Genomic DNA, 25,253 nt, shown 5'->3' on the forward strand with positions numbered 1-25,253 from the left:
CTCACCAGAGTGTCTGTGTTTGTTGACCATGTCAGATCCTCGGTGATGTGGACTCCCAGGTATTTATACCCGCTCACCCTCTCCACAGTAGTCCCGTTAATCCCCAGTGGTGAGTACGTCCTCTGTTGTTGTACCCTCCTAAAGTCCACAATCAGCTCCTTAGTTTTGGTGACATTCATGATGAGGCTGTTGTCCTGGCACCAGAGTGACAGATCAGCAACTTCCTCCAGGTAGGCCTTCTCGTCGTTGTCGGAGATCAGGCCCACCACCACTGTGTCATCCGCAAACTTGATGATGGTGTTGGAGCTGAACCTGGCCACACAGTCATGTGTGTACAGGGAGTACAGTAGGGGGCAGAGGACGCAACCCTGGGGGGATCCTGTGTTCAGGGTGAGGGATTTGGAGGTGTGTCTGCCCACCCTGACCACCTGTGGCCTGGCGGTCAGGAAGTCCAGGATCCAAGCACACAGGGGTGTTCAGTCCCAGCTCAATCAGCTTGCCGGCCAGTCTGGAGGGACTATGGTGTTGAAAGCTGAACTATAATCAATGAACACCAGTCTCACATAGCCCACCCTCTGGCTGTCCAGATGAGAGAGTGTGGTGTGCAGTACCTGGGAGACAGCATCATCCGTGGATCTGTTTGGGCGATAAGCAAACTGCAGCGGGTCCATGGAGGAAGGGAGGAAGGCGCAGATGTAGTCCTTTATCAGCCTCTCAAAGCATTTCATGACCACCGAGGTGAGGGCCACGGTCGGTAGTCATTCATACATGCTGGAGAAGCATTCTTGGGCACAGGGACAATAGTGGATCTCTTGAAGCAGGCGGGGACCACGGACTCAGCCAGGAGAGGTTGAATATTGTGGTGAACACTGGAGCTAGCTGGTTAGCACAGGTCTTCAGTACTCGCCCAGATATGCCATCTGGACCTGCAGCTTTCCTGGTGTTCACCCTCAACAGAGCCCTCCTCACACTGTGCTCGGTCACAGAGAGTGTGTGTTCATCCCCAGCGGTAGAACTCACCTCGGCCACGCTAACGGTGTTGTTGTTAGACGGCGAGCTAGCGCTGTTGTTGCTAGCCTCAAACCGTGCATAAAATGAGTTCAGGTCGTCCGCTAGGGATGCGTCGGCACTCACCATTGCGCGGGGTCTGCTCTGATAGTCTGTGATAGTCCGTAGCCCCTGCCATAGGCGCCTGGTGTCGCGCTGCTCCATCTGTGATTCCACTCTGTCTCGGTACCTCCTCTTGGCTTCCTTCACCGCCCTCCTCAGTCCATAGACCGCTGCCTTGTACTCGTCCATGTTGCGGATACAAGACCGGAGTTATAGGCAGCACGGCGTTCACAGCTTCACGGATGGATCTATCAACCCACGGCTTTTGGTTAGGAAAGACCCTAACTTTTACCGTGGGGACGATGGTGTCCGCTAAGCGTTGCTATGAGGCTCATTGCTACTTCAAAACTCGCTGACGTCACTGGAACTGGATTGGATCATGTCCCAGTCGACGACACGCAGAGCGTCCTGTAGCTCAGCCTCTGATTGGTCAGACCACCGCCTTACGTTCCTCGTCACTACCGCTTCCGCGCGATCTTTTGTCGGTACTCCGGAAGCAGAAAAATGGCGGCATGGTCTGATTTGCCGAACGGAGGGAGAGAGACAGCCTTGTAGCCTCTCTTGAATGGCGTATAGCAGTGGTCCCCTCTGGTAGCACACGTAATGTGCTGGTGAAAGTTCGGCATGACTTTTTTTAGGTTTGCCCTATTAAAGTCCCCAGCCACCACCACAGCCGCGTCGGGATACTTGTTCTGATGCCGACATAACACATCATGTAGGTCCGATAGTGCTACGTCGGTGTCCGCTTGTGGTGGAATGTAGACGGCTGTGGTGATGACCGAGCTGAACTCCCGGGAAGGTAGAATGGACGGCATGAGATCGTCAGATGTTCCAGGTTCGCGAGCAGGAAGCGAAAGAGTCTTAATGTTCTTGGGGTTGCACCACTTGTTGTTAGTCATGAAGCAAACCCTCCACCCTTAGATTTACCAGACTCTTCCGTTCTGTCTGCACGGAAAACAGAGAAGGACTCGGTTGGGCATATGACTCGATCCGGCACCAGCGGGTCAGCCATGTTTCCGTCAGACAAAAGATGTTACAGTCCTCATGTCCCGTTGGAATCTGATCCTTGCCCTAACATCATCCATCTTATTTTCCAGAGACTGGACGTTAGCAAGAAGGATGCTGGGCAGAGGTGGACGGTGGGCTTGAACTCTCAGTCTGTTCCGAATTCCGCTCCGTTTCCCTCGATGTTTTCGTCGTCTCCCCGTAGTAGCGGCTCCACTGTTGTTGTTGTGGTTCGCTCGTACGATCTCGGCCGGCCACGCTGGATCGATGGAAAAAGTGGACAAAAACCCTTGTTTTGCGCAAAAGTTTATGTCCAAAAGTGTGCTGCGGTCGTATGCTGTTAGTGCCGATGTGTTTGTGGCAAAGAAAACATTAAAAATAAACACAAAAACTAAAAGAGCGCACAATCTCCGCGGAGCTACCTCGACGGCGTCTGGACACAGCCGCGCCATCATCATTGCGTCAATCATAAAATGCTTGGTTTGCTTCCACACCACAAACGAACCGCACAGTCTCCGTTGGGTCGATTAGTTTACGCCATCGACAGCTTTCACAGCAGCCCAAAGAAACCAGAAACGAGCAAACTGACCTGAGTTTGTTGTTATCTGCACTCAAACTGGGCTTTATTTCTCGTTCCTGGCTAACGTAGTTAGCGGCATAATTTTGAGGATGAGAGACAAAGCGAGGCTTTTCGGTTCCTGTACGAGCAGCTATCCATTCTGCCCACAAGGAATCATTTATTTACAGATCTTCTGGAGACACATTGAACACCACACGCCGCAGCCGGCATTGACTCACAGACTATATGAAGAGCCGCGCGCTTTTTTGCTTGTTGTACATTGTTGTACAGGGTGGTACTCTGTCACATTCATTGAATGTATTTTCACTCTAAATCTGTCCTTCTGTACACATTACATCTATTGCACCTGTCCATCCTGGAGAGGGATCCTCCTCTGTTGCTCTCCTGAAGGTTTCTTCCCTTTTTTTCCCCCTGAAGGGTTATTTGGGAGTTTTTCCTGATCCGATGCGAGGTTTTGGGGCAGGGATGTCTATGTGTACAGATTGTAAAGCACTCCGAGACAAATTTGTAATTTGTGAAATTGGGCTATACAAATAAACTGAATTGAATTGAATTGGTACAGTGTGGTACATTTGTGTACATTGTTGTACAATGTTGTACATGCACAGTGTGGAACAGTGCTGTACATTGTTTTACAGTATGGTACATTGCTGTACATTTGTGGTCATTGTTGTACAGTATTGTACATTGTTATGCATTGTTGTTTATTGTTGTACAGTTCTGTACAGTGCTGTACATTGTTATACAGTGTTGTACAGGGTTGTACATTGTTGTAGAGTGCAGATGCAGAACACCAGGAAAGCCGCTGTATGCCGAGTTGTTCATAAAGTTTATTTAGCGATTAAGAAACTTATGGGCGTGTTCATTATGTTCCCTGGCCCATACACAGATTCACAAATTCAAACTCCTTTTCTATATGGTCATCTCCACATACATGTATACACACATATCTATTATCTACTTGTTCTGGAAGAGTTGAGCCATTAAGCCGACTGCCAGCAGGCACATTTAAAGAAATATGATCGGATTATTTGGGCTGATAAGACACTTAAAATTATCCGATACATTTCCCCAACTCTTGTGCTGCGTTCACACCAAACGCGTTGAGAGTAGATTCATGAATGCGCAGACGAGAATGAATGAGAATAAAGAGGATTGTCATCCATTCATTCAGACGTAGTTGCCGATGAAAGTTACCGAGCTGTGTGAGCCTACGGTGATGTTATGTATAACTATATATATATCTGATGTTGTTATGAACCCAAACACCAGGGCGTTTGATGTTCTGATGTTTGTTGGAGTTCCACAACAAGTGTAGAGCAGAAATAGTGATTATTTCTTCCGTGGTGTATAACTGTTTCCATGAAGATAAGCCACGCCCCCTCTACAGCACAAAGGAAGTGAATGATTATGGTCTGGAATTCCTTATATGCCTTCATGATCATCTCCTGCTCATCAGCGGAGAAAAAAATAGTCTTTTCCTTTCAGTTTACGTGACTTTGTGCTGTTATAAAATCAGGATTTCTGTGATCGACACTTTCCCCTTTTGATGTCGGACGTGCACGCGCAATCATCCTGTGGACTGACGTCTGGTTCAAATTAGCGAGACAGTTTGAGGGCGGATCAGCCTTCAGAAACCGAGATAGCCTAATGTCAATCATCTTGATAATTTAAGCGGGATAGTAGGACATTTGATCGACTTAGTTGAGCCATGTACGAGAAATACAACTGTGTATCATAGATACACAGTTGTATTTCTCCACAAATTCACAGATGTGATCTCTTCATTATCTGATAAACTTCCACCTCAGGGGCTGCAACAGAAAACTGAGATTCACCAACATTGCCCACGGAAAGGGAGGTAAACAAACAAACAACAAATGGACCAGACCTACCTGACATTTTGTCGTTATCACTGCTTTCATTGGAACATCAGACTGATTTAATCTGATGCTAGCCATTTAGTCAGATACCACAACCAAGCTTTAATGATATTAATCAGTCCAAAAGCTTTGAGCCAGTTAATAGAAGTTTGAATGAGAAGGAAGAGAGTGGAATATGAAGCCTTTGGTCCAGGGTGCTTATCTGGAGGATGGAGGGCGTCCTTTCACCTGAGCATAAGGGCTCATGCATGGTATTTATGGTGATAACCATCCAGCCAGATAAAGAAGAGCCCATCTCTTTGACTGCTGTTTACATAGCTCTCTCTCTCTCTCTCTCTCTCTCTTTCCGAGACCTTCTCAGACAGCGGCGTAACGAATTGTGGTGCATTTGTATCACGCCGTGATGTGTTCAAGGTGCATTGCTTTTGGGTTACATTGCGTTTCACAGAAAAAAGTACAGTGCTTGGATTATTCAAGAATGGCTGAATTAAACTTCACCCTGAATCTATGTCGATATAAATATTGAGGAGAAATATAATTGCAATAGAGTGCGGCAGGGATAACGTATCTTTGTAAACCCTGAAGTTAGCATCGAACTGGTTCCATCAACAAAAAGCTAATTATATTTTTCCATTAGACATGGATTTACAGTTTTGTTCAGCAAGATAATCTTCACAAATAAACATCACTTTTATGAAAAGGCAGACTAATCGGCGCTAAGGCGGACTCGGCGTCGTTAGGCAGACTCGGCGTCTTTAAGGCGGACTCGGCGTCGTAAAGGCGGACTCGGCGTCGTAAAGGCGTACTCTTGCCGTAAAGGCGGACTCGTTACCGTGATGGTTTTCATTAGTCTCATTTAGCCACTTGTTAACAGCTGTTGTTTTTTCAAATTCCCAAGGATATCTACTTCGTATAGATGTTATATTGCAGCACAACACTTTAAAATGTCCTCCGCTTGTGTTAACCGCAGAACTTATTTAGGCATCTCGCTAAAAACCCATTCAGAGAACCCGTTGACTTATGGTGTGTTCACACCGGACGCGTCGGAATTTCGACGCGCGTCGAAATTACATGTAAAGTCAATGCACAGCTGCGTAGAAGCTGCGTAGTTTCCAGCGAGCAGCGCGTCAGACGCGTTTGAAGCAGCACGAACAGAGGGTTTGTCGCGGGGCGAACAGAGCGAACAGAGCGAACAGACGCAGCTCGTCGACGCGCGAGTTGAAATTTCCCAACTCGGGCAGCAAAAACGCGTGAGTCATAGTTGCGTCAGCCAATCAGCGTTGAGCAGCTCCGCTCGTCATCGTCCTGCCGGTTTAGAAAATGGAGGAAAAGATTATTGTCGCCGTTTGTGGGTACCCCGAACTTTATGACACGACTCTTTTTACTTACCGAAACCGGAGCTCTAAAGTTAAAGCGTGGAACAAGGTCGGAGAAGCCGTGGGACTACCTGGTAAGTTTTGAATGTATGTATTTGCTTTTATTCTAGCTATTTGTTGTACTTTACTATCAACCAACCGCCGGCATATGTGTTTCATGGCAGAGGAGATCTGCCGCCGTAGGTGGAAAAGTCTCAGAGACACGTATCAAAGAGAGAAGAAGAGAGAGAGCAGCGAGAAGCGCAGTGGGAGTGCAGCTCAGTCCACTAAAAAGTGGAAGTACTCTACGGTCCTGTCGTTCCTCGACCCATGTATTACTCCGCCCCCGACGCGTCCGACGCGTCTGGTGTGAACACACTTTTTTCGACGCTGCTGCGTCAGACGCGTCGAGAATTTTTTCGACGCGTCCGGTGTGAACGCACCATTAGAGACAAAGAAACCATAATTGCAACAATTATGAAACATGTTTAGGTTTCAGGACTCATTCCTGAAGTACAATTTGTGCAATTCTGAAGCAGTTTTTCCCAACATGTTTATATTCCATATGCATACTGATACATTCATAACATTTTAAATAGCTCCAAGGTAGCTTCCCAGTAAAAAGAAATGCTCTTCATTAATTTATACTTTTAGATTGGACTTATCTTGGCTTTTTGGTTAATCACAAATTTAGCAAATGCAACATACATTTTGAGCCAAGTCAACTTTTTTCTTCCTTTTTTTGTTTAATGGCTCGTTTTTTTACTGGCAGATTACAACCATGCGTAAAGCTTCTGATGAAACTACAGAGCACAGTTAATTTGCTCCAAACCAGTTGATGGAAACGAGGCTAATTTGCATTTTGCTTTTGGCGACATTTGAAAAGTTTGCTTAAAAATTGATTGGAAACATCTCATTCTGTGATGTGACAACTGAAGCTGAAAGGACACAGCAGTGTCATATTGGGCCTTTAGATGAATGGAACTGCTCTGCTTTGTGCTGGAGATGAGGCTGAACAAGCTCAGACATTAGCACACTTTGCTTAAAATGAAGTAGTTATTGTGTCGTGCACCATTAGCATCGTGTCGCTGTAAACATCTGGCCGATCCACTATATTCAAACAAAGGATTCGTGATTTCCATTGAGTTATTTCCCTCCGAATACGTGGTAAATTACTCCTTCTCTCATAATAACTCCTAATAATAAAAGGATCTGAACGGATGAACATTAATCTGTCTGGAATCATAATATACAGCCGGTCTAAGGGGAAAGAAATGAACAAGTTCTCAAGTTCTTGGCTAGATAAAGCTTCTTTTTTATCAACCGAGTTCAAAATCTAAATTTAATGAACACCTTTATGTTGTACCAGAACACACTCACACGTGCACACACACACACACACAAGCACACAAACACACACACCCTTGCTGTGGCTTTTTGCTGTTGAGTCATTTTGAAATTGGGAAACAGCTTAATCTTCAACATGACATCATCAAATGATGATAAATATGTTGCACATCATCTCTTTAACTGATTCACATTTTACCATGAGCACCATGCTCTGTGTGTGTGTGTAACTGTGAGTATGTGTGTAGGGGTGTGTGTGTGTGGGGGGGGGGGGTGGGGGGTGGTGAGTGTGTTGCCGCATTGGTAGGCTGCATGGAGCAAAATCACAGTCCAATCGTTCTTTTAATTTTCCTGAAATCAAATTACATGGAGGGGCAACACCCGGAGCACATGGAGTATGGGAAAGTCATCTTGGAGATTGTAAATCGACCCCGGGGTGTGCCAACGGGGAAGTACATGTCAGCTTATGACCACATGCATGTGCATGTGTGTGTGTGTGTGTGTGTGTGTGTGTGTGTATGTAATACACATCTAATGGTAAGATCAGCCAAACAATGTCATGTCATGACATATGACATATGTTGGGGTATTGACGTATAATAATTTGCGATGGTAAAACTAAACTTGTTGATCGATGCTAAGCAAGAAACTGTCACTGGTTTCTGTAAACTCCTCACAGTACTGCACCCAATTATGTAGGTCATTGATAAAATAAAATAAAACTATTAGCAGACCATGCCTTGCTCCATAATTTGTATCGATCTGCTACAATGAGCTTATGTATGCTCTACTTAAAATTACTTTCCCCACTACAGCAAAGTGGGGCACTGGATTCAAATAGAGTGGATTCAAATGGAGTGCTTTGCGCATCAATTTTCGTTCCACTTCTACTTTTAATCAAGTTGACTTTGCTGTTTGTGGTCTGACGTGTTTGCCCAAACAACCTGCCTAGTGTTATGGCAGGTCATCAAATACAATCCATTGGTTTTGTGTACATTGGACACAAATTGCTTATTTTTGTTCGCTCTGGACAAAAAAACAATGCCAATAGAAAAGTCAATGAGGGGTCTGAAACTCGAGATTAAACGCATCTATGTGACGATGCACCGGTAAGACCGAGTGACGTAGGGTTAAATATCGATTAAGAACGCTTTATGGTGGAGCGGGTCGGGAGGTGGAAGGGTCCAACAAACACAGGACTTTCACCCACAAGACCAGTGTTGGACAAAGTGTACGGAATACTTCAAAAGCCCAACCACCACTTTCGGAACTCCGGTCTCCGGGTTGACCACTCACCATAAGTAGTCTTCAGTGATGTCCCCCAAAACCCGGTTTTAATTGGTAACTGTTAAGATGGCAGTAAATACCCGGACTATTAATGATGTCAAGAGTCAACTGTTCTGCTATCAGTCCTTTACGTAGTGAGATCTTCGTGCCCGCTACAGGTCACATGGGTGACGTCATGCAGAGTTTGATAATAGGAACAGACGAATACATGAAAGCTAACCGCTCAGATGCTGCTTGTTTGGCTGCATTTTAAACATTTGGGAACTTTTAGTAGATAGTCGGGCTGAGGCTGCAGCCATGATCCAGCCCCGCCCCCTTCCTCTACCAGTCCTTTCACTCCAGCAGCAATACTGGGAAGATGGACACAGGATTGGGGGAACGAGTGTCAGAAAAGCTGCCTATTAATTTCTTTGCGTGAGCAATGGTAGTCTGCATGAAACACACACAATAGAAATGGCCAACAATAATCACTCAACGTGGTTACCGCTGTTGGAAAGTCGTGGGCCGTAAAACCAAAAACCTGAACGATGCAAATGTTACGTTTAGCAAGGACATCAGAGTCACGCGATGATTCTCTGTGGCTTTGATTGCGATTGGACCCTTCCATGTGACACATATAGCCAAAGGTTCTACTGTGTATTGATTTGTGCAGCTTTAATGCTGCGTTCACGCGTGACTTGACTCGCTTGTCTATTTGGATTGGATTGAATCTATTGTCATTGCACAGAGTACAGGTACACAGGCAATTAAATGTATTCTCTGCATTTAACCCATCCTTAGTTATGAAGGAGCAGTGGGCTGCAGTGATGCGCCCGGGAAGCAACTGGAGGTTCAGTGCCTTGCTCAAGGACAATTTGACTTGCAACTAATGGGGAGAGCGGGGATCAAACCGACAACCTTGGGGTTGCAGGACGACCCCCTTACGCCATTGAGCTACAGCCGCCCTATTTGTGGTTTGATTGCGTCATTCGCTTCATTCGAGGCTTAGAGGGGGCGTGGCTTATCTTCGTGGCTTTACTCTGTGGAAACAGTTATCATTTCCGCCATCCACCACGGAAGAAATAACCACTATTCCTGCTTTATACTTGGAGGCATCCCACAAGTGTCGGAAACATCAGTTGCCCTCATGTCTTGGTTCATAACATCATCACCCGTAGACTCACACAGCCCGGTGACTTTCACCGACTACGTCTGAATGATTGCCGCTTGCAGCGCTAGTAAAGCAGCAGCAGCCAGATTCACCAATGGCGTAACATCTCAACGCTGATTGGCTTTCGCAACTTGGGCAAATTTTTCGGCAAAATCAAATTGTTTGCTTCGCTCAATTTGCCTCAAACGCAACTATTCGCGTCTGTGCAACGCATTTGGTGTGAACGCAGCTTTAGGTTTCCATGAACTGAGGTAGCAGCATTTCACATCAACGTACCTCTTCTGTAAGGCCTACCTCATCGCTGCAGCTGTCTCATAAAGTGCTGATATCTGTTTAATGAGACTCAGACCCCGTTTACACGATGGGAAAACGCATAGATTTTCATGCGTTTTGGCCTTTCATTTTCACAAAAACGGAGGTTTTATGACGGAAAACGATCATTTCTAAAAACTCCGACCAAAGTGGAGATTTCTGAAAACTCTGTTTTTGTGTTTGCGTGTGAACTAGGTCAAACGGAGTTTTAGGTTGTCAAACGTCACATATGCGACTAAAAATGCTTCACGTCATGTGAGCGTCCTATGTTTACAGTTAGTTTGGCCGCTCCTACCAGGGTTGCCAGGTCTGTGACAAAACCAGCCCAATATCAGAACTCAAAATATGCCCGTGCCAAACCATATACACTGCTTTTAACCCTTGTGTTGCCTTTGGGTCAATTTGACCCGATTCAATGTTTCACCCTCCTGTCGCCTTCGGGTCAATATGACCCGATTCAATGTTTAACCCTCCTGTTACCTTTATATTTGCTAACATATTTTACCCTTGAGGTCAATATGACCCCAGCTATTAAAATCTCCAGAAAATTATTAGAATTAATATTGTTTTCCAAGTTTAAGTGTGAGGTACTTTATGTTTGTTTGTTGACTCGAAGAACACCGACATTAAACATTGAATCGGGTCAAATTGACCCGAAGGCGACAGGAGGGTTAAATATTGAATCGGGTCAAAATGACCCGAAGGCAACACAAGGGTTAAAGTGTGTATGTGGACATGTCCAATGTCCATGTGTGTACGTGCTGATCTGGAGTCAGTTTGGTAGGATTTGTGTATAAATAAATTATTTCATTTAAAATATGGATTTTTATTTAAAGATATTCATGTAATTTGCATGCAAAATAGGTCTACCCGAACCAGCGGACAACAAATTCAACCCGCGGCAACACTTCAAAAGAAGCCCAATTCCGCGGGAAAACCGCGGATCTGGCAACACTGGCTCCTACGTCCAGTGTCGACTGCCTTCATTTTCGTTGTCAGGTGCGCCCGAGTTATTTCCTCCTTGACATGAGGAAGCTCCTCGGAGGTCTTGAGTCTTGAGAATTCTGATTGGTTTGCATGTCTTTATCCTTCTCGTTACACTGCCGACTACAGGTTTGGCATAGTTATGATGGCGCCCGGGGGCGTATTTATCGGTTCATATAAACAGAAACTTTTTTGAAAACGACCTTGTGTGTATGACGTTATTTTTGAAAACGGAGGGGCAGAAATATTCGTTTCTGTAAATACCCGGCTATGTGTAAACGTGGCCTCAGCCAGCTCTAATACTTCAGCTGCAGATCAAAGCCTAAACACAGCGCCTCACTTGTATATATTTTTTAGGGCTGTCAATCGATTAAAAAAAATTAACTAATTAATCGCACATTTTGAAATTCATTAATCGCGATTAAAAGTTTTTTAAAGACAAAACTTCACACAGAGCTGTGTTTTCAAAGAGGCTCCTACCTATAAAGTGCCAGCGAGGTATTTAATATTGTGGATGATAAATTGTTTCTTCAGTGAAACATCCAGATTAGTAAAAAAAAAGAAGTATATTGAGACCCCATTGGTCCTGTCATCTTTAACATTGGACAGCAGCAGAACCAGTGGCCTTGGTAACTGACTGACATTCAAATGTGTCACGTTAACCCTCTGGAGGCTGGGGGCATTTTCTCCATTTTACAAAAAAATGTAAATTCACCTTTTAAAGGCTTTTGCATATGACACATCCCCCCACATGTTATACATCAAACATTCCAGAACAATCTCAGCTCTCTACAATGAGGCTCAGTTGTCCTCGTGCCGTGTTCTCTGGTTCTCTGACTGACAGGCTGCTCATGAGCATCACCTTTGTGGTGGGAGGTCCTTTGTGATTTACTGAGTGTTCATTGGTTGTTTTTTTCCCAAAATGTTGACAGACAAACGGATTGACCAATCATGGTGAAGGTTTCGTGTGACGAGTTCTTTCCGCGCCGCGTCACCCGACACGTCGCCCCTCCGTTCCTCTGTGTATCAGAGGGGGAGACGGGAGAAAGGAGTGGAGGAGGAAACCCGACTGATTCATCCACGAGTTTAAACTGATTTCTGCTCCTTATTTTCGCGGAGAAATAATTGTTTTAAAAACGGAAACAGTGTCAAACCGTACTGCCGCGGTTTGACACTCAGAGGAGTGTAAAAACTTCAAGGCACACCGGAAGTAAACAAAGTTGCGTTAATTGCGTTAAAATATTTTAGTGTGTTAACGCGGCCAATTAACGCGTTAACGCTGACAGCCCTAATTTTTTTATTTCTCTTCCTTTTGAAATATAAAATGACTTGAAGGGCTTCTAACTAAGAGAGCAAAGCGGTAACATCTTTCACGTTTACTGCAGCGGGATGATGTTTTTTTGCTCTGGTTTCCAGAGCTGATGAGGCTTTTAAGGGAGCGCTGTTCATCACCCGAGAGCATTATTAGGCACATGGAGAGGGATAAGATCTGCTCCGTACCTGAGATCACATTGCAGCATCAGGTTATTTTACAAATGAGTGCATGTTTGTGGAAAGGAGGACAGAAGTGATCGAGCCAAAGAAGTTCTGAGACGAGGTATCGGAGTGATTTTAAATCAATAAGCATGTGAGGAAATCAGAAGGCGAACAGCTGACTAATGGATTAGGACCAAGATAAATTGAGGCTTTTCGGGAGTCACTCTGTGTGTGTGTGTGTGTGTGTGTGTGTGTGCGTGCGGCGTTTCAACACAATCCCTCCCTCTGGCACACAGGCAGCCAGAGGGATTTGGTTCAACATTTAGGCTGTGACTTGCCTTGAACCCGGGGAAGTTTCATGCGATTGATCCTCGGCTCGGAGAAAAGCTTTTGAGAATATTTATATATTTTTTTAATAAGAGTTTAATTGGCATATTGGTTTATGAGTTTAAGAAAGCCACTATCCGGGGATTATTAGAGGACATGAAGGAAACTGTCTTTTTTCAACCTCCCAGCGCAAAAAGGCTGCGGGGCCAGGAAAACGACTTTTTTTGGAAATTAAACTTCGTCGCACAAATTAAATTCTCGTAGCGGTTATATTTAGCAACGTCCATGCCGAAGACCTCGCAGACTGACGAGGCTTTCCGCCCCCGTAATTGTACATTCATGCCTGTGAGTGTGAATGTAATCACTAGTTATTGTGTGCCTTATCGTTACACCTCATCTGTTACTTAAACTAATTATAGTCTCTACCTGAACCTACCGGAGCAGGAACTACCTCAGCGGAGGATTTGAACATTTTGCCAGGTTTTTTTATTCATGTCTGACTGATTTTGCACCACGAAACTTCACATGTGTGTCGTTGAGAAGAAAAGGAGGTATGAAGTATGGAAGGAGCCATTGGCTTTACTCCACTGGCCCGATGTGGTGACGCAGCTGGCGTGATCCCATCCGACGACGCTCCCCACTTTTAATTAATATAACACTTATATTTTTACCGAGCATGACGAAGCATATCGCAATCAACATCTGTGTGAATGAATCTCTTCGTTTTGACAATTTGTCTTTTTTTCCATCGGGAGGGTAACTGTGGAACTGTGTCAGCCGACATGTATCGCAGAGCAACTTACAACAGCTTGATGGTGAATCAGCTGTTAACATGCTGAGCAGATGAAAACAGATGTCATGTAGGGGGAGGGGGTGGTGGGGGGGTGGGGGGGGTGCAGCTGCTCTTTTCATTCTGCCTCCCAGACCAAGATCTCCGTTGAACGGACTCAGGGCTTTTTGTCTGCCCTCTAAAAAGAAGAAAAAACACGACCAACTGAGGGAGAACACAAACTGCAGCAAAGCATCGCTGCTCTGAAACGGAGCGCTTAAAAAAATAAAAAAATAAACAAGATAAGTGTGAACCAAATGCTTTGGAGGGAGAAACCCCATTACGAGTGCCGCAAAGCCGTTCCTGTATTTGCAGCGGTGACTCCATCAGCACTGTCGATCAATCAAAAAATAAGTGAGTGTGAGCTCGGCTAACACCTGCCTTCTCTCTGACAATAGGAGCACCTGCGTCGGGTATTTCGCTCTTCGACAGCATGTTTTCTTCCTCGATAATCACATTGATGTGCCTCCATATTGCAAAGAAAATGAGAACTGAATAAACACATCGAAGACAGGACAAATCACACCGCTCCGCCACCTGTTCTCATCAGAGTGGGGCGGAGTGTACTCAGTGGCACTTGCCAGCAGATGCCACTACTTGTCAAAAAGTGCCACTACTAATCAAAAAGTGCCACAGCTAGTCAAAAAGTGCCAGCAGACGGAGGGTCGACCAGGCGCGTCTGCGGCATGTCTGCGCAGTGACGAGTCTGCGACGACTCAGTGACAAGCTCCACTGAAGTGCCCGGACAGCGGAATAAATCACTTTCATGATCACAGAATGGAGGAGCTGCGGTTTAGCTAGATAGATAGATAGCTAAAATAGCTAGCTAGATACACAGATGGATATATATATACAGGCTCAGGAAACCCTTGCAGTGTTTTCGTAATTATTAGATTCATTCAAGTTTTTTTTTAATATACCTACTAGTATACTTTTCATGATATTCTAATATTTAGAGATAGGATATTGAGTTTTTCTAGCTGTGTAAATAATCAGCAATAAAAAAAAAATAAAAGCTGCAATAATATTTCAGTTGATTGTAGATGAATCCATGCATGATTTTTTTTTTTTTTTTTTTTTGCAAAAGAAAATAAAGAACTTCACCACAATATTCTAATTTTCTGAGACAGTCCTGTATATATATATACATATACATATATATCCATCTGTGTATCTAGCTAGCTATTTTAGCTATCTATCTAGCTAAACCGCAGCTCCTCCATTCTGTGATCATAAAAGTGATTAACGGCAGCTGATCTGTCGTAACAACAATGGCTGTTCCACCCACAGCTTCTCGGCGAGTGTCGCTCGCTTGCTGCTGTCCTGCCACTTGAGTGTTGCTGCCGGCGACTCGTCGCAAACACGCCGCTGAGTTGTCGCTGAGTACTGGCACCGAGCGGCACTTGCCACAGACTTGCCAGTGAGTTGTCGCTGAGTACTGGCACCGAGCGGCACTTGCCACAGACTTGCCACTGAGTTGTCGGTGCCAGTGATTGCACTCGCCCTCTCTCGAAAATGATTGCTGCGTGGGCCTAGAGCCATGGAGTTATAAGAGTTGGACATGAGATGGACTGATGGTCCTATGCATTTATCAGCCGTGTTTGAATTATTTTTCAGCTGTTTAAGCATTTAAGGGTAGACTTAAGACTTTCCTCTTTGACAGAACTTATAGTTAAGGCTGAATCAGGTTCAGCTGGTCCAGCCCCTAGAGATGCTGCTATAGGCTTATAGCTGCTGGGGGTCGTTTTAGGATACACTGAGCACCTATCTCCTCTTCTCTCTCTACTTATGTATGAACTTACATCTCTCCATCACACATTACTAACTCTACTTCCTCCCCGGAGTCTTTGTGACTTCATGTCTTATAGGGTCCACTGGACCTGGCGGTATCTGATGCCTCCTGCCTCTATTGGATGAATTTACATCTCTCCATCACACAGTATTATTCTGCTTCTCTGTTGCTCTCCTGAAGGTTTCTTCACTTTTTCTTTCAATGAAAGTTTTTTTTCTATTTCTTGGGAGTTTTTCCTGATCCGATGGAAAGTTCTGGGTCTGGGATGTCGTATGAGTACAGATTGTAAAGCCCGCTGAGGCAAATTCGTAATTTGTGGTGTGGGCTGAATAAAATAAATTTAATTGAATAAAAAAAAAATACTGTAACACTTTTCCCCCTCTAATATTTAATGGCTCAATGTTTCTTTTAACATTATATTCCAGGTGGGTCAGCAATGGGCTCTGAGAAAGGGAGATTTAAAAAGGGAACAATCATGGTCATTGTTACAACAGACCGACATTGACTGCTGGCAGTAAATGGGATGACAGCATCCACCCCCACCTCCCCCTTGAGACGTTCTGCAGCGCTGACAACCTCTCGCTACTTTCTGCCTTTGCTTCAGATTTACAATAATAATCCATAACTGCAGAATAGGTCATCGTAAGCATTTGAAGCAACACATTTAAATATGATATCGGTAAATGCCTTCTTAAATCGGACTGTAACCCTTGCTGTGGATAGCTTGACACTCTAGCAATAAATGCACATGAGAATGTTCTGGAAATGTTGAAGGGCTCTCTCATCCCCGTGCTGAATGACCTCTTTCACAGCGATTGGCAGTTGCTCACGGTAGTTTGATTGATTTTTCCCCCCCCATTCGCATTCCATTCCACGTGACATTATAGGTTAGAGAGGGTTTATGATTTGCATGTTTTCATGGCCGCCTTCTTGTATAGTGCTCTCATATACACATAAAAAAACAAACAAACATACAAAAATTAAAAAAACGTGTGTCTGCAATGACCACTGCTGGTATTGTGATCGAGTGACTACAACACCACAATAGGAAAAACTCACTTCATTTTTATTTTAAAAACAAGCGGCGATGTATGCAGGCAATCCACTTGAAAGCGAAACTGGCCACACAAAATATTATACAGAACGCGGGATTGGTGGTGGACAGACACAGAGGTGCACACACACACACACAGGAACGATCACAAGGTCCTCATGGCGGAGGTAATAATAATAATTAAAATGTACAGACAGTGGGAGGAAGATATCTTTTTTAGAATGTTGCGATGCACGATGTCTTTATGGATGAAAAAGAAGGACAGACCATTTAACTTGAATTAACCTTGATGTTAATATGGCACAATGATTGAAAGGAAAAGTTTCCGACCACCGTCTCGGAGGCAGGGAGGGCTGGGAATGACAACCCGCTGACAAATACAAGATGCATGATGGAAGTTTCCAATTTGTCTCTCGTCCTCTGTATGATAATGTGAGCTCGGGTGTGTGGGTGGGTGTACAATAGGTCAATTCTCATAGCAATCCCGGAGTGAAACAACTTTATGACAAGAAAACAAGAAAAACCGGAAGGCTCCGTGAAGGACTGAGTGTTTGTTGCATTAAAATTTCCTGTGCCCAGATTTATCCCAGAAAAGGTATCGCCCATGTTTGATTTACACCTGGCATTAGCATGCATCCCCACTATCAACCATGAAATCAGATTGCTCTTCCTCAATAAAATGCAAATAACTACCTCCGGCTTAACACACTCCTCTCATGTTTGATGCAAATTAGTTTTCTACTTTCAGCCGGCCACTTGTAATCAGAGTAGGGATGGAACACAGTGTGCCGCTTCCCTTAAACTTGACGCACTGATTAAAAACACTGCAGGTAATAATCTGACCACTCAGGCTTTTTATGCTTTATAAAAATTTAAAAAACACTCTCGGAACCAGTGCGGCGCACAAATCGACTGAGTTCGATGTAATCGGAAATTAGACATTTCTCGATAATAAGTAGAAGAAAAAAATCTGACATTAATTTGCATTTTCACGCTACAGGCTGAGAAATCTTCAGAGGGAGTCGACGGGATGATTGTTTCTTATTGTTTGTTCAGACATTCATGGTTCCCATACATACGATCCCCTGACTGTTCCTCTAGTCTAGACTCTAGAGCCAACATGAGGTGGAACTGTTGGGGTTCAGTGACACATCCATGTTCCCCAGAGGATAAACTGGGATAACTTTGAAATATAAACAGCCCACAAAATATATAAAAAGAGAAAGATGAGCAGAAAAAAAATTGGGTAACACAACATGAATTTAAACTAAGTTTGTAGTTAACAGAGCAGCATTAATTGATTTGAGCTCGTTTTGATTCTAATATCTGTTTCTCCAGCTGAACGCTATCGGAAAAATGAGGCCAACGCAGTGCAAAAAAACTGCAGTTGGACCATTTGAGGGTGGCTCTGAAAATATGTCAATCTCCATAGACCTCGACGTTAAAACTTTACTGCACAATGAAACACGTTTACAGCCTGTTATATAAAAAAGGTGTCGGTCTCTAGTAAATATCCCCCCATCCATTACAACAGTACAGGGAATGCATTTCTATAACTCTCATATATCAAGGCTTAAAGTCAAACATATAACGGCATGGCCCCTTTGAGTGAGAGGTGGGCTATAGAGCGTATTCACTCACGTGACCACAACAACCTTTGGCGGCCATGTTGGGGTCCATGCACGGCATTGTTTTGCTTTATTTTATGCCGCTCTTCTTTAGAAATGACCATTATATCCTGAAGGAGACACAATTTCAGTTCAAAACGGTGTGTCTTGTGATTATGGTCTTGTGCCTCACTGTTGGATGTGGGACTAATGATTCAGAATATGGGTTTATCAGCTCAACAAGACAGGCTATTACTTCAACTTGTCATGCATCTACTTCGGCTTCACTCGGCGTATGAGCGTTAGGACTGTTCTCATGTGTTTCTGTTGACACATCGGGTTGTGGGCACGTTTCCATTGACACACTCGTCAATAATCTCTTTTTGCTTTTTCGCCGAGCGAAAATCAATGTCTTTCACTTGCGCAAAAGGAACTGTGGATGGAAACTTGGGAGGAAGCCATGAACATGGCAACTCCGTCAGGCGATGTCTGCCTTTACTCTGTGATTCATTTCAAGGTAAAATAAAACACTGGCTCCATGGGAACAGCACTCAGCACGGCCAGCCAAAGTCACTGGTCCTGAATGAGCTGGAAGCGGCTTCATCCAGACACTCGTCCTGGAGGCGGAGCTGTGCGACGACGGATCATAGTATGAACCCAGACACGGGGCGCTTGATGTTCCGACATTTGTGGTATTTCCACAACAAGTATAACGCAGAAATAGTTGTTAATGTACCATGGTCGATAGCGGAAATGAAAACTGTTTTACAGGAATGTGACCGGGCTATGTGCTGGTAACTAGCGAATTAACCACAAAGTGTTGAGCGAGTAAAATCAGGTAAAAAAGCGTTGCGAATATTCAATTCCAACCGCTGAAATCTTTCTTTGGTAATGCAGAAGGACATGAGGTTGCTGGGCTCTCGCATAATCAAACAGCGGACACGTTAGGTCAACTTCTTCTGACATTTAATAAGTGGGACCCCAAGATGGCGCGATTGAGATTCTGACGTCACGTGAATACGCTCTATAGGCTTAGTCATAACTGCCAATCACTTAAAGCTTCACAACAGCTCTGCAGAAAAGACCATGGAGACTCTATCACAAAAATGTTGGTCATCGTCATCTGGTTTTTTTCCGCAACCAGAGACCGGAAGTGACCATACCTGGACTGTGGAGTAACCTGTAAGTCACAAAGTAGCCACGCCCTTGAGCATAACATGTTTACAGTTTTTTTCATTTGCTAAACGACAGTGGGCACAACTGGAGTCACATGTGCAAAACTCTAACTACAGTCTGCACAGCAGCAGTTCATGTGGACCAAACTCTAGTTTGTTTTTCATTGCTTGAACACAGTTTTCAAAACTCTAACACTTATCCCATGACTTTAACCACAACCTGCACAACACTGTGGATTTACAGCACTTTGTTCAAATGCTAACACACTGCTGTCAAAACTGTGAACCACACATTCAAAACGGAATAGAGTTCAGCCTTGTGCCTTTCAAACACTGCTGATTGCAATTTCAGCTGAAAGGCTAAGCAGGTGTCTTGTTTTAGACTTGTTAGTGAACACACACACACATATATATATATATATATATATATATATATATATATTACAGTATATATAGGTAGAGCTCAGAAAGACTCATTTTGGAAATGGAACAAGGAAGATGGGTTCGTGGAGGGAGAAGGGTGGCAGGGAGAGGGCGGATGCCTGGAGGAAGACAAAGAGCTGTTATTCCAGATGAAATAAGGGCTACACTTATAGACCATGTAATGTAATGTCGTGAACCAAGTGTTTGGTCACCACCCACATGACCAAATGTCTCTTTTGGAAGCCATGCGTGCCGGATGTGAGGATACGAGTCCAGAGGACTGCCAGGGATGGATAAGGCCCTCCAGAAGGTTCTCCCCCAGGATGGATCAGGCCCTCCAGAAGGTTCTTCCCCAGGTGCATGGCAAGAGAGAACATTAGATGTGATGTTGATGACAACATGTGGCCTGATGCTAGAGAGAGGCAGGATTAGCCCCTCAATTATTTGTTTGAATTACAGTATGTACTTTTAGTTTCTACTTTTTTTTCTCATTACCGTAATTCCGTAAATTACTACAGACTATTGAAGCAAACTGCTAATTTTCATTTACCTTAAAGAATTGTTTTGAGCCATGTGTTAAGAGTTGTGTTGCTTGGAATGAGTTTTGCAGGTGATGTGAACTGTTTAGCTCAGGTGACTGTTGGGAGTGCAGACTGTAGTTAGAGTTTTGCACATGTGACTCCAGTTGTGCCCACTGTCGTTTAGCAATCTGTAAACTGTAAAGGTCCGTTTTACTATAAATTAGACCATTCAATGAACATCATGCTGTATTGAAGAATATTTTAAACAATAGATCGAGACCATAAATTCGTGTTTATAATGATTACTAAGGCATAAAATCAAAGCCCCCTGATGGCCATTTGAGAGAATGCTAAAGTTGAAAGCTCTTCAGCGTTTTATTCCCATTACAGTACCGGAGGTTGCCGCCCAATACAACCCCACTCTAAAACATCTAAACTATCCCTTTAAGGAAGTCTTAACACACTATGGAGGTGTTCCCACTGAGGCTACTGTCACACATGGTTCATTACCTTGAAGGATCATCATTATTCTCCCTGTGGTTACAGTACAGGCTGCCACCCTTAGCAGATGAGTATGCAATTGTGTTTTAACTGCCCGTGGGTGGGAGAAAAAGTTTGTAATATTAACGATTAATTACACCTCTTGTTTCATTGTGTTCGGTGAGCAAAAAACAAGTCGCTCTTGAACGCCTCTTTTGTTTCAGGCCCTGAAGGGCACCTATTGGAAACATCCGCTCAGTGGGCTTACATGAGTATCCTCATGAGCAGCAAGGAGACCGTCCCTTGCCATTCAAGACACACAATTCACCTTTACTGCATCAGCACTGTGTGATGCTATAACAATCATTTTAAATAAAGGGCAGCACTAAGGCAGTCATTCATAATGGATAACAAACCCTCCCATTCATCTCTCTTTCACTGGCCTATTCTCTGTCTTTCCCTCTTTTTTTCCGTAATGGATAAAAACACTGTTGGGATGAATATTTGTCGTTGTTATCCGAGTTTTATTGAGCAGAAACGGTGGAGATGGGCAAGAATTGTGCTGCCTCAGCTTCCAGCAAGGCGGTGTGTGTAAATGAGAGCTTACAGCAGGAGGAAGCTCAATAATGTGGATGAAGTGGGACAGATGCGCTGGGTGAGTGTGTGGAGGAGGGGCGTTTGGAGGATTCAAAGAAAGGGGGGACTAAGCCCCAAGCAGAGTGGTATGACTGGCTATGTTTCACATGTTTTGGGGGCGGATATCCATTGTTAGAGACAGAATTTCAGGGTCATAGTGCTTTTTTATGCTCATTTGGACACTATCACTGAGATAAAGATGAACTAGTTCAGTGTCAAATATACCATTCAATGGAAAACAATACAATAATATATTAATGCAAAGAATAGTTTTGCTGGATTAAATCTCACCCAGATACAACAGATACGTTTTTTTCTGATTGGCTATTGTGTAGCCCATTTCTTTTTTTTGATTGGCTGATAAGTGGCTCCTCACAGCAGAACTCCAGGGGAGCGCTTGATTCCTCCACGGTGAGGGCAGCGCGGCCAGCTCATGTTTGCGTGCTGCGGCACATTAAAACATTAAATAGCCGAGAGTTTTTTCAGCGTGAGAAATACGATGTGTGGCGGGAGTGCGTGACTTAAGACCGAAATGCGTGAGTCTCACGCTCAATGCGTGACACTTGAGAGCCCTGCATATGTAGCATGTTAGAGTTATACATAACGTGTCCATGTGAGAAACAAAGGCCCACGAAAACAGGCCTAACGACGCCCCCATCGTGTGGAGATTACTTTCCTGAAGGTGGACAAAGAATCTTCAAGAAGTTCAACAAATCAGTGCAATGAGGGGCAAATTCACAGAGAATAGAATTTGTATGCGGAATGCGGCATTTGTAACCGCTGTTTTCCGGTAATGTCTCCTGGCTCCCGCTCTGATGACATTACAGTACAAACTCACCCGGAACGTTTGATTGAATTTGGCTTTTCTACCTCCTTTTTTCCATTTAGTTTTTGATCTGATTGCAAATACTGATGTGTCAAAGTATGAATGCGTTTGAGGGCCAATACGTCTGTTGCGTCCCACAAATTACATTTGGAATTATTACATTTTTGGGGAAATTCGAGACATTTTGTTTGAGTTTATGAAACAACACTAAGCTAAATCTTGTTTGTTTTTGTTGTGCCCTGCCATCTAGGGAATGCCCATAGTCGCTGTACCTTTTAGTTTTGTTTTGGTCTCCGTGGCCCTCTGAGGGAAATATTTGCTTCTTTAGTGTTCCGCTGTGTCCTGGAGGCTACAGTTGCTCGCCGTTATATAGTCATTGGGGAAGTCATTTACAGTACAAGCTATTTGTACTGAATTAAGCTGCTGCAGCCAAAATCGAAAAGTATCCTCAGTGACCAGTATACTATATACATACATCTTCTGTTTTTGTGAAGGACAAATTAGTAATTTTAATATTCAATATTGATCTAAAGACCAGATCTAAACTTTGAGGAAACATTATTTAGACCACCGCTGAAAGCTGCTGCACCGGCTGTTGCTCTTGATCCAACCTGGTAATCACGTAAACATGAAAACACGGACTGAAGCGTTTTTATCTTTTCCCACAAAAGTCCAATTAGCATATCTCCCGTTATAGATTTTTCGACGTGACAGACCATTTATAAGAACTGACCGCTGGATGTCCACCCGACTGCCAGCATCCCGCCACCGTTACCTAGCAACACCTCGCTCGATCGACTGCTTTTCAGAAAGAATTTCTGTCGAGCTTTGAAACTCCAAATTCTCATGACTTGAACCGAGAATAGTCGGGTGATTGGCCGACGTCATCGCGCGTTTAAAAAGACCTTCGAGCCACGCTGCCGTTTCGTCAAGTATTCCGGGTGTTTGATTGACTGAATTGGAACCACGGCACTATTTTGAAAATACATAAAATACAGGCGCCTACGTACCGTAGGAACACAGAATCTCTTTTGTTAACCGAGGCTACAGGAAATAGACTGTTGGCCTGAAACAAGGCAATACAACGCTTCCTCTTCCTAACACAATTAATCTGGTTTAACAAGCAAAGCCAAATTGCCTGCAGCCTGAATATTATGTTTCTACTGCACCCTAAAAAGCATCATTAAAGAATGGCAAAAATAAGACTGGATTGGAGGCAATGCATCTTATTATTCCACTGACAGACCACTGATTGGGGATTAGGTTTATGTTAGTGTGTGTGTGTTGGGGTGTGTGGGTGTGTTTGTGTGTGTGTGTTCTTGGCTGCTTTTATAAGAAGCAAAAGTAATTGCAGCTATAATTGTTTTTCGGCTTTCTACTTTGATATACGCACTGTGGCTCAGGTACGAGACAATGACAAACAGTGTTTTCTTGTTTACAGCAGTACCAATGTATCGTCTTTTGCTTTAATGCATTTGTCAAGTGCTTACGAAAGTTTTTCTAATAAATGCTTTTCTCTGGTTTGGTTTGGTGAGATCTCATTTATTCCACTGTTGTTTTGGAGGTTATCTGCAGCACGCTGTGTTCCTCGACTACACCACTCCCCCTTCGACATGCGCTCCCTGGAGAGGAATAAAAACAGGATTTCTCAGAAAAGTTCTCATGGTGATTCTTTGACATTATAGCGATTCGAGGAGAACTGAGTTGCCCGATTTAGTTGCTCAACCGCACACATTTCACCCTCAAATGTCAGTTTCTGGGGTTCAGCAAACTTATTTGTTTACATTTGTTATCGAGGCCAATTGGAGCGACGCGGTGTGAGTTTCACGCGCGTAGATGCGTGCCGTTATTTACATACTGGATAGCAACGTCACAATCAATTAAAATATGCTCATGTGATTGGTTGAAAATGAGGGCAACATCTGATTGGCTACAGATTGGCCACTATGTTGAAAAAAATGCATTTACGAATCGAGCCTCAAAAACCAACACACAAATGTGTAGCGATTCACAAACAAATGCAGTGCGATCGACAAACAAACAAATCGTAAGTTAGTTATGTGTGCATTGGAATGTATTTGTGAATCGTTCTGCGTGCATTTGTAAATCAAATATATTTGTAAATTGTTCTGTGCGTATTTGTGAATCTTTGTGTTTGCGTTTGCAATTATTGAGACTGATCTTACCCCATATTAAAAACATTACTTTTCATTTTACTCAAGGCACCGAAACGGGGGGAAAGATGGCACAATGGTGCAGCAGCCTCACTTTCCCCTCCTCTGTAATCTTGACGTGGCATCTTCTCTGTAACCGCAAACTCTTTACGGGTTTCTTCCTCTTCAGATCAAGGCATCATGATTCCCTTAAAATACGGTAATTATGGTCTCTTATATTACTTCAACTTTTCTCTTTTCAGTCGAGTATCTAAATTATAATGTTTAGGGACATTCATTTAGATTTAGATCATATTCAGACAATAATGTAATTGCTCATAATATTTATGTATTTATTCTACCCACTGTTTTTGTTACAGTATAATGCAAGCGCATTTGTTTCAACACAAAACATTTTTAAATGGAAATAATCCTTTTATTTATATAAAGGCTTTAAAAAAAATTAAAAACCTGAGTGCTCTCATATCTCTTACATTGTCCCGGTAAGTATGTTTAATAAAAAGCACAAAATAGTTTTCTGAACAAAAATAATCTCCAGTTTCTATTTACCTGGGTAAAACAATTGACACTCAACAGGCACATCTCACACTTGAGTCCTAACACATTCATATGAAAAAGTTTCACGATATTATTTCATACATTAAAAACACAGTAAATATGAGCTTTTTCCTCTTATGAGTCATCCTGAAAATACTATAATGGGGTATTGACATGTTCTTACCAATTTCATCAACAATGCAGACCAAGATTGTATTGTGGGGTACTATGGAAGCAATGGAGCAATCATCCATAGACGAACAACAAGCATCGTAACGAAGCCACATGGAAATTAAGCCTTTTGTATTGGGATAGAGGAAGTCAATGTTTAAACCCACCCATCTGGAGCAATAGATATCCAAATCTTAGTCAAAGACGCATTC

The sequence above is a fragment of the Pseudoliparis swirei genome, chromosome 6 (assembly GCF_029220125.1).
Source record: "Pseudoliparis swirei isolate HS2019 ecotype Mariana Trench chromosome 6, NWPU_hadal_v1, whole genome shotgun sequence".
NCBI classification, from domain to species: domain Eukaryota; kingdom Metazoa; phylum Chordata; class Actinopteri; order Perciformes; family Liparidae; genus Pseudoliparis; species Pseudoliparis swirei.